Source organism: Palaemon carinicauda, chromosome 8 (genome assembly GCF_036898095.1).
Source record: "Palaemon carinicauda isolate YSFRI2023 chromosome 8, ASM3689809v2, whole genome shotgun sequence".
Taxonomy (NCBI): Eukaryota; Metazoa; Arthropoda; class Malacostraca; order Decapoda; family Palaemonidae; genus Palaemon; species Palaemon carinicauda.
The window spans coordinates 2,605,918-2,615,296 of NC_090732.1; the positions used below are offsets into that span (position 1 = coordinate 2,605,918).

The following is a 9,379-nucleotide window of genomic DNA, read 5'->3' on the forward strand; positions in this document are numbered from 1 at the left end:
TGGCCCATAGCCAGAAAAGTAAGGGAATTATCCTGTAAAGAGAAAACTAAGAGAATTGTCCTATAGCCAAAAACCCAAGAGAATTGTCCTATAACCAGAAAACCAAGAGAATTGTCCTATAACCAGAAAACCAAGAGAATTGTCCTATTACCAGAAAACTAAGAGAATTGTTCTATAGCCAGAAAACTAAGAGAATTGTCCTGTAGCCAGAAAACTTAGAGAATTGGTCTATAGCCAGAAAACTAAGAGAATTGGCCCATAGCCAGAAAAGTAAGAGAATTGGCCTATAACCACAAAACTAAAAGCATTGTCAAACACTTGAAATAGAAGCTTCCTATAGCCAGAAAACTAAGAGAATTGGCCTATAACCAGAAAACTAAGAGCATTGGCAAACATTTGAAATAGAATTGTCCTATAGCTAGAAAACTAAGAGAATTGTTCTATAGCCAGAAAACTAAGAGAATTGTCCTGTAGCCAGAAAACTTAAGAGAATTGGTCTATAGCCAGAAAACTAAGAGAATTGGCCCATAGCCAGAAAAGTAAGAGAATTGGCCTATAACCACAAAACTAAAAGCATTGTCAAACACTTGAAATAGAAGCTTCCTATAGCCAGAAAACTAAGAGAATTGTCAAACATTTGAAATAGAATTGTCCTATAGCCAGAAAACTAAGAGAATTGGCCTATAACCAGAAAACTAAGAGCATTGTCAAACATTTGAAATAGAAGTGTCCTATAGCTAGAAAACTAAGAGAATTGTCCAGTAGCCAGAAAACTAAGAGAATTGTCCAGTAGCCAGAAAACTAAGAGAATTGTCCAGTAGCCAGAAAACTAAGAGAATTGTCCAGTAGCCAGAAAACTAAGAGCATTGGCAAACATTTGAAATAGAATTGTCCTATAGCTAGAAAACTAAGAGAATTGTCCAGTAGCCAGAAAACTAAGAGAATTGTCCAGTAGCCAGAAAACTAAGAGAATTGGCAAACATTTGAAATAGAATTGTCCTATAGCTAGAAAACTAAGAGAATTGTCCAGTAGCCAGAAAACTAAGAGAATTGTCCAGTAGCCAGAAAACTAAGAGAATTGGCAAACATTTGAAATAAAATTGTCCTATAGCTAGAAAACTAAGAGAATTGTCCAGTGGCCAGAAAACTAAGAGAATTGTCCAGTAGCCAGAAAACTAAGAGAATTGGCAAACATTTGAAATAGAATTGTCCTATAGCTAGAAAACTAAGAGAATTGTCCAGTAGCCAGAAAACTAAGGGAATTGTCCAGTAGCCAGAAAACTAAGAGCATTGGCAAACATTTGAAATATAATTGTCCTATAGCCAGAAAACTAAGAGAATTGGCCTATAGCCAGAAAATTAAGAGGATTGGCCTATAGCCAGAAAATTAAGAGGATTGGCCTATAGCCAGAAAATTAAGAGGATTGGCCTATAGCCAGAAAATTAAGAGGATTGGCCTATAGCCAGAAAATCAAGAGGATTGGCCTATAACCATAAAACTAAGAGCATTGTCAAACATTTGAAATAGAAGTGTCCTATAGCCAGAAAACTAAGAGAATTGTCAAACATTTGAAATAGAATTGTCCCATCGCCAGAAAACTAAGAGAATTGTCAAACATTTTAAATAGAATTGTCCTAAAGCTAGAAAACTAAGAATTGTCCTGTAGCCAGAAAACTAGGAGAATTGGTCTATAGCCGGAAAACTAGGAGAATTGTTCTATAGCCGGAAAACTAGGAGAATTGTTCTATAGCCGGAAAACTAGGAGAATTGTTCTATAGCCAGAAAACTAAGAGAATTGTCCTGTAGCCAGAAAACTAAGAGCATTGTCAAACATTTGAAATAGAAGTGTCCTATAGACAGAAAACTAAGAGAATCAAACATTAGAAATGCTGTCATTTCTTTAGGTGTTTTAAATTAATGTATATATTTCTCCATATGATTTCAGAGGACTGAGGATATGCAGTTCCAGATTACTCATCAGAACAGACCTACAAATAGCTGTAGGAGTGTATATCTCATCACCTAAAGAGGACTATAGAAAAGCAAAAAAAAAAGTGACATTATTGAAGAAGACCCTGACAACAAGTGGAAAAATTTCTGCAAAACAAACGATTGGCTTTACTAATCACTCATGTAAAATTGGTGTAATGAGAACTGACACCATACACTAATTACATAATGTAAAGCACACGACACATATCTTGCCACGATCTCCCGTTCATCTACACTGTTGAATTGAATATGGAATTTAGGTCTTAAGCCAAGCACTGGTTCTGCTAAGAATGGGAGACCTGAGGTCGGGTGTACATCAAATATACGTGCTACAGTTACAGCTGTTGGATAGAAAAGGTGACGGAAGCTCGAGCCTTTGCTAACCATAATATATGAGGTTTTCCGTACGTCATCAAATCCCTTTATGACTAAGAAAAATACAGTCCAATCACTCCCGTCAGCACACTTATTTTGATTGCACATACAACCACAAAGAACAGACCAGTTTTCATGCTACACTGAACCATCACAGCCCCATTTGATGAGTGTTATTGATGGTCGTCTAGTTACTCACTCTACATGTTTCCAGAATACCATGAAGTTCTGACACAATAAAAAACATTAAAAAGTCAAAAGCACTGGTTCTGACAATTCCAGAAGAAATTCTCAACCACGGGGCTATGTTCGAGAATAAAAATCAGCTTCAAAAAATCATCTGTGCCTTATAAAAGGGAGAGCAAATACTTAAAAACTGGATTACCAACAGACTTGCAATAGCCAACAGATTTTGTAGATTTAAGAACAAAGTCCTCAGAAAAATATTGGGAGTTATATGGCAGGGCAGGATTAGAAATGAAACTAAGAGATTACTTGAGAGCCGTATTTGGATGAGATCATGGTGGGGGGTAGATGGAGATGGTTTGGGCCTGCTCTTCGCACTCCCCAAGAGAGACTAGTTCACCAAACTCTTAACTGGGCTCCACAAGGCCCTAGAAGAGTTAGAAGACTTAGGCCTACATGGCTGAGAACTATGAAGCGTGAAGTGGGAGATGATGAATGGAGAAGTATCGATTTAAAAGCTCAAGCTAGAGTCGACTGGCGAAATCTAACCGAGGCCCTTTGCTTCAGTAGGCATAGATGATGATAGTGATCTCTCTCTGTTAATGATGCAGAACTTCAGAAAGTGGCATTTTATAGTTTCAGCCACAACTTAAGACTGATAATGATGTGCTTGAAAAAATAAACAGTCGTGCACATGCTTATTAGTAAGCTGAAGACCATAGTTTCCCATAAACCCAAAGCTGACCACTAAAATCCAAATGCATAAACCAGGATGTATTCTTAGCTTTCCTCTATGGTGTAGAGGCCTGGACTATATATTGATATCATCTTAGTCAACTAGAACACTTTCATACTCTGTTTGCATAAAATTGTGGGCCTCACATGATGAGATATGATTCCACATAAACGTGATTCTGGAACGAAAAGGATGCAAAGGCGTAACGCCATGTTGACTAAATGCCAACTATTATTATTATTATTATTATTATTATTATTATTATTATTATTATTATTGATTGCTAAGCTACAACCCTAGTTGGAAAAGCAGAATGCTACAAGCCCAGGGGCTCCAACAGGGAAAATAACCCCGTGAGAAAAGGAAACGAGGACAGGAAACAAGGAAAAATAAAATACTTTAAGAACAGTAGCATTAAAAAAAATATCTCCTATATAAACTATGAAAACTTTAACCAACAAGAGGAAGAGAAATAGGATGGAATAGTGAGCCCGAATGTACCCTCAAGCAAGAGAACTATAAAGCAAAGACAATGGCAGGTCATGCTGGCTTGGTTATATGATCCATAATAGTGGGTCAAAAATTCTTTCAGCCACAAGCTAGTAACACTTTTGAAACAACAGCATGTGTCCATAATGTAAAATATATAATATTGTTATATCATCGACCAGAGGAATAACTTTTGACTTAATATATTTCATTCAACCTTCAAAAGACATCTTGCAAGATATAAGATATATCGATACTTAAATCATTTTGTAAAAATTAAGTCATGTAAACAGCATAAAAAATCAGCATGTAACACATATCAAATCCCTACCAAGCAAAAATCTAAATTCTTATCTAGAAAATTCTTGATAAACAGTAAATATGGATATAGAGTTAAATATATCAATATCATATCAACAAATTTACACGGAATTGGCCAGAAAACAGTAGCTCTAAAAGAGTTAAAATATAACAATTAGGGAGAAAACATATTTACCGACATGACAAAGTTTCTTATCAATGAATATGAAAATAGTGTTTATGTTTTCAACAAAATGACCTAAAAAAATTTTCAAGAAAATCACAAGGCAAGTGAGGGATATTTCCTTATCTCGGCAGCTGTCAGCTTAGGAAACAGGTTTTGAAGCTGTTACGAAACTGGTAATTGACTAGTTACTCACAATAGGAACCTCTGTACTTCAACTTTATACCAGAATTGATGATAGATCATTCATAATGTTTTTTATGAAGTAAAACAAAAACAAAATCCTAAAGTTCTTAGTCTGTCCCTAACTCTTCGGCCTAAAGTTCTTCCTTCAAGAAAATTAGAACAAGAAAAAGTAGATGTAAATTAACCCTAACATAAGAGAATTCCCTTAAATACCCTGTTAAACATATATACTAACGCATACCAAGTTATAATAGAAGTATTAAGAATAAAACTAGCCGAAAATTTCGAAATAAAATACTAGATGCCTCAAGCTTGTGTCAAGAATACAGAGATGATTAGGAGCATGGGTAAGTGTGCAGAGCATCTTGCAGTATGGACTGATTCTTTAAAAATTGAGAGAGAGAGAGAGAGAGAGAGAGAGAGAGAGAGAGAGAGAGAGAGAGAGAGAGAGAGAGAGAGAGAGAGAGAGAGAGCTCTATGTCTTTAAAAGTCTCCCATCTGTATTTCATGGCTAACAGCACAAAAAATGATTCTAGCTACTTCCAATATTTCAGAGAGAGAGAGAGAGAGAGAGAGAGAGAGAGAGAGAGAGAGAGAGAGAGAGCCTTATTACTTTATTCTATGTTTGGGTTCCCCCAGGTCCCTCAGTGTGAGGCACCTCGTATATCCACCAGAGTTGCTAATGCATCTTCCAGTCTTGGATGGTCTGGGATGCATCTTAGGTGTTTATCGAGCTTATTCTAAAACACATCTACGCTCACTCCTAATATGTTTCTTAGATGAGCTGGCAGCGCATTAAATAGTCGCTGCATTATCGATGCTGGTGCGTTGTGGATTAATGTCCTGTGCACCTACCTTAGAGAGAGAGAGAGAGAGAGAGAGAGAGAGAGAGAGAGAGAGAGAGAGAGAGAGAGAGATTCCAGTAATTACTGTTTTTAATAGTCTCCTTCTGTTTTCTATGGCTAAATGTACAAAAAAAGGATTCTTCCTACATCTAACATCTCAAACATAGCTTGTAGGAACCCACTGTGTGAACTACATAATGGACACACTAAAAATAATTAATCCCACAACGTCTCAAGACTTAAGAACTGAGAATTAATCAGGGCATAAGTTGAAATTCAGAAGTCCTTGTACAATAAATTGATATACAAATTGGTATTACAAAAATTTTCACATTGTTCAAATAAGCAAATTTCAGTTTTTAACTTATTATAAAGCTTAAGTTTTTTTCTCTTTTTTTTTGGGGGGGGGGGATTTTGTAAAGCACATCAACATGATAATGGATTCATACGTTAACCTAACGAAATCCTAAAATTTCTAGACACTGTGGCGTTTATCTTACTGATCTAGCAAAATTTGGTAAAATTTATCTGACGTAGATAATGACATCGTTTGACCTTGTAAATATAAGTTGAAACTATGTTGCAAACGATGAACCACCTGATATCACTCATTTTTTTCTATTTAACTAACTAAATTATACTTCCTAATAACTGCTCTCGTGGAAATGATGTACATTTTGCACTGAACTACCTGATATTTAAGAAAGCAAAAGCGTTTACTTGCAATGCTGAATTCTAATGAACTTGAATGATTAGCTACTAGAGATAGTTGAAACTAATATTTGCACAAAACTAAAAAACAGTATCATGATTAACTTAACAATTCAATGAGATAAAGAAATTTTACTTATTTGCAGAAGTTCAAACTAAACTACCTATGTCAAAAACTGGGTCCACGTTTCCTGATTCATATCCCTCACAGCCTCTGATTAACATGTGCAAATATATCTCAGATAAATTCTGGTGAGTTCCACAATCATAAAATTGTTGTTTTCGTTTCTTGAAGCAAACGTTGTTGTTGTTGTTGTTGTTCTTCTTCTTCTTCTTCTTCTTCTTCTTCTTCTTCTTTCACATGTGACATTATGGCCGGCAAGTGTAAACAATTTCTTGGTAGCTGATTGGTGCTTGTAATCTGTAGACTATCATCACCTGGAAAGGCGAGAAACAATATTATAAAATGTAACACTTAGATTTACTTGATTACACTATTTTAGAATGAAAACAATTAACTATAATTAGGCCCTAAGTAGCATAATTTCTAATTGTCCCTTGAACTGATAAGGGTAAGATGGACAGGAGCTCATTTGACCCATATTGAAAGTCTACTGTGTTTTATGAACTTACAGGAGCTCATTTGACCCACGTTGAAAGTCTACTGTGTTTTATAAACATTCTGAAATTTTAATGCGGCAAATGTTTTATTGTTTATTTATTGCATTCAATGAAATTTAGTTATATTTGCATCTGAATGAATTATCATATTATTGTTAAATACTGCTACCATGGTCTGGCCATAAGTATTGCAGGATCATTTCAACATTTTTCCTTTTTAGTCAGGTGATATTTATATTTGAATGTCTAAGATGAATAAATGTCGAATAAAAAAACATCAAGAAATGATTAGCAAAGTTGACTGTTATATATACTTTTTAATAAAATCTAAAACTAACCAAGGTCCTCTAAATCTAAGTCAATTAACAGAGATGAGTAAATTGTATAAAAATCAGCAAAATATAAAATTAAAAAATATCCGTATGGTTAAATTCAATGTCATTTAAACTACAGATTTAGAGACTGGTCAATCTAGCAACTGATTGAACAGAATTCATTAATATCAACTTACCATTGTATTTTTGGGGTGTTTAATGGTATTTACACTTCTTTGTAGTTCTTGTTGATAAAAGCACGTATCTGCATCATCTTACCCAGACCTGCAAGAGGAGTTTAATATCAAATCTATAGGAAATAAACTTTTAACTAGAGTGGCTTATAGAGCGTGGGGTTCTCCTACTGTATGGGACCGGAAAAGCAGCCATCAAAGTAAAGTAAGTAAAGTATCTGATACACAAGTAGCCTACTTTAACTTGTAATTAGGGGTACCACAGGAGTTAGACAACTATCAGATAAGATCCAAGAAAGTAGACTGAGGTGGTATGGTCATGTCATGAGAAGAGATGAACAGTATGTTGGGAGGAGAGTGATGGAAATGGAGGAACAGGGAAGGAGAAGGAGAGGGAGACCAAAGCGAAGGTGGATGGACTGTATCAAGGATGACCTTCGATCAAAGGGATTAACCGGTGATGAAGTGTGGGACAGAGGTAGATAGATAACGCTGGCCAGAAACATCGACCCCACATAGAAGTGGGAAGGGATGCAAACAAAGAAGAAGAAGATGATAATTGGAAGGTTTTTAAACTAAATAGTAGCGTCAATTAAATTTGCTTCAAAATCAACATTGTGTATCTTTTTAACTAAAAAATGTTGTGCTCATAAAATCCTTGAAAGGATAGTTGAAAATTATTCTATTTAACAATTCGGTTTGAAAGCAATGTACATTACTATAAGTTCTACTAACAGAATCCCATATCTTTTTTCTTTACAGACCGTGATACAAGCTATGTATGAAACCTTCAGTGATTGATGAAGTTGGAAGGAGGTTATGTTTTATTAACCCGTTTGTGTGTGTGAACACCTTCCCGACCACAATTTTAATCGTAGAGTAATGAAACTTTCAGGGATTAACTATTATGTAAAAATCTGGTAATAGTCAAATTTTGGAAGGTCAAGGTCAAAGGTCAAGGTCAAATGTCAAGGTCAAATGTCAAGCAAAATGTCCAATTTACGTAATCAGCTATAAGTTTGGACACCGTAGTCACAGGGACTTGAAGTTGGTTCATATTTGTGCATGAAAATCTACGCCAATTAATACATGTTAAGGTCAAAGGTCAAAGTCACGGTCGAGCAAAAGGGCGAGAAATAACTGTGGAGGCGTCCTCTATACTCAGTGCCTCTAGTTTAGTATGAACAGGTACAGGTAATGTTCAAAAATCAAAAACTCACCTACAAGGATCCATTCCATTTGGACCAACAGTCGAATTACATCTTGGCCCTCATTACTCAATTACTCGAAATTATCAGTAACATCTCTGCTTGACACGATTGTTTGCTTGTAGTTGTATTCGGCAAATCTCTTAATAAGTCATTTCTATTTTCAAGTTTATTCGATATATCCCAAGATCTTTCATAGCTACGATTTCATATATTAGATCTTTAGAAAGAAATCTCAGACATTATATTTCATACTGAGATCTTCAAAGGAAAAATATTTTACTTAAACAAAGTTATCCTATTCACGTTATATTTTAAAGTATTCATGACAATTTCAAGTGGTAACTTTTATTATTTAGAACCTTTTACGTTCTACAGCTAATCATGTTTCATCATTTTTAATATGGCTATAATTTCAGAACTCAAATATGTTAATAGATTGCCGTATAATGAATGAATTGACGTCTCTTGATTTCCCAATTAAATATACTTTTTAATTTACCAAATTTAGATTTTAATTTCATAATGAAATTTACATTTCAATTTCACAATTAAATTCACTTTTTATTTTCCTAACTAAATTTACTTTTTATTTTCCAAACTAAATTTACATTTCAATTTCCCAATTAAATTTGGTTTAAATTCCCAATTCAATTTACATTTAAATTTCCCAATTTAATTTACATGTAAATTTCCCAATTAAATTTACATTATAAGTTCTCAAATCTAAATTTCACTTTCCCAATTAGATTTACATTTTAATTTCCCAATTAAATTTAAGTTTTAATTTCACAATTAAATTTACATTTTAATTTCACAATTAAATTTACATTTTAATTTCACAATTAGATTTACATTTTAATTTCACAATATTTTAGTTTTAATTTCCCGATTATATTTACTTTCTACGTTCACGATTAAATTTACATTTCCCACTTATTTACTTTTTAATTTCAAACTTGATCGGGTGGTTTAATATAACTATAGGTATCTAAAAAAAAAAAAAAAAAAAAAAAAAAAAAGTATTAAGTATTTTT

The 9,379-nt window shown here is 34.1% G+C and overlaps 1 long non-coding RNA gene across 1 annotated transcript in view; it reads right to left on the reverse strand.

Annotated features, from left to right (window-relative positions):
* Positions 1-485: 485 nt before the first annotated feature.
* LOC137645601 (uncharacterized) overlaps positions 486-9,379 on the reverse strand; it is a 17,927-nt gene continuing 9,033 nt past the window's right edge. The window contains exons 3-5 of the long non-coding RNA XR_011045311.1: positions 8,355-8,603; positions 7,138-7,225; positions 486-6,443 (exon numbers count right to left, since the gene is read on the reverse strand). This is a non-coding gene — a long non-coding RNA (uncharacterized lncRNA). The remainder of the gene's footprint in view (positions 6,444-7,137; positions 7,226-8,354; positions 8,604-9,379) is intronic.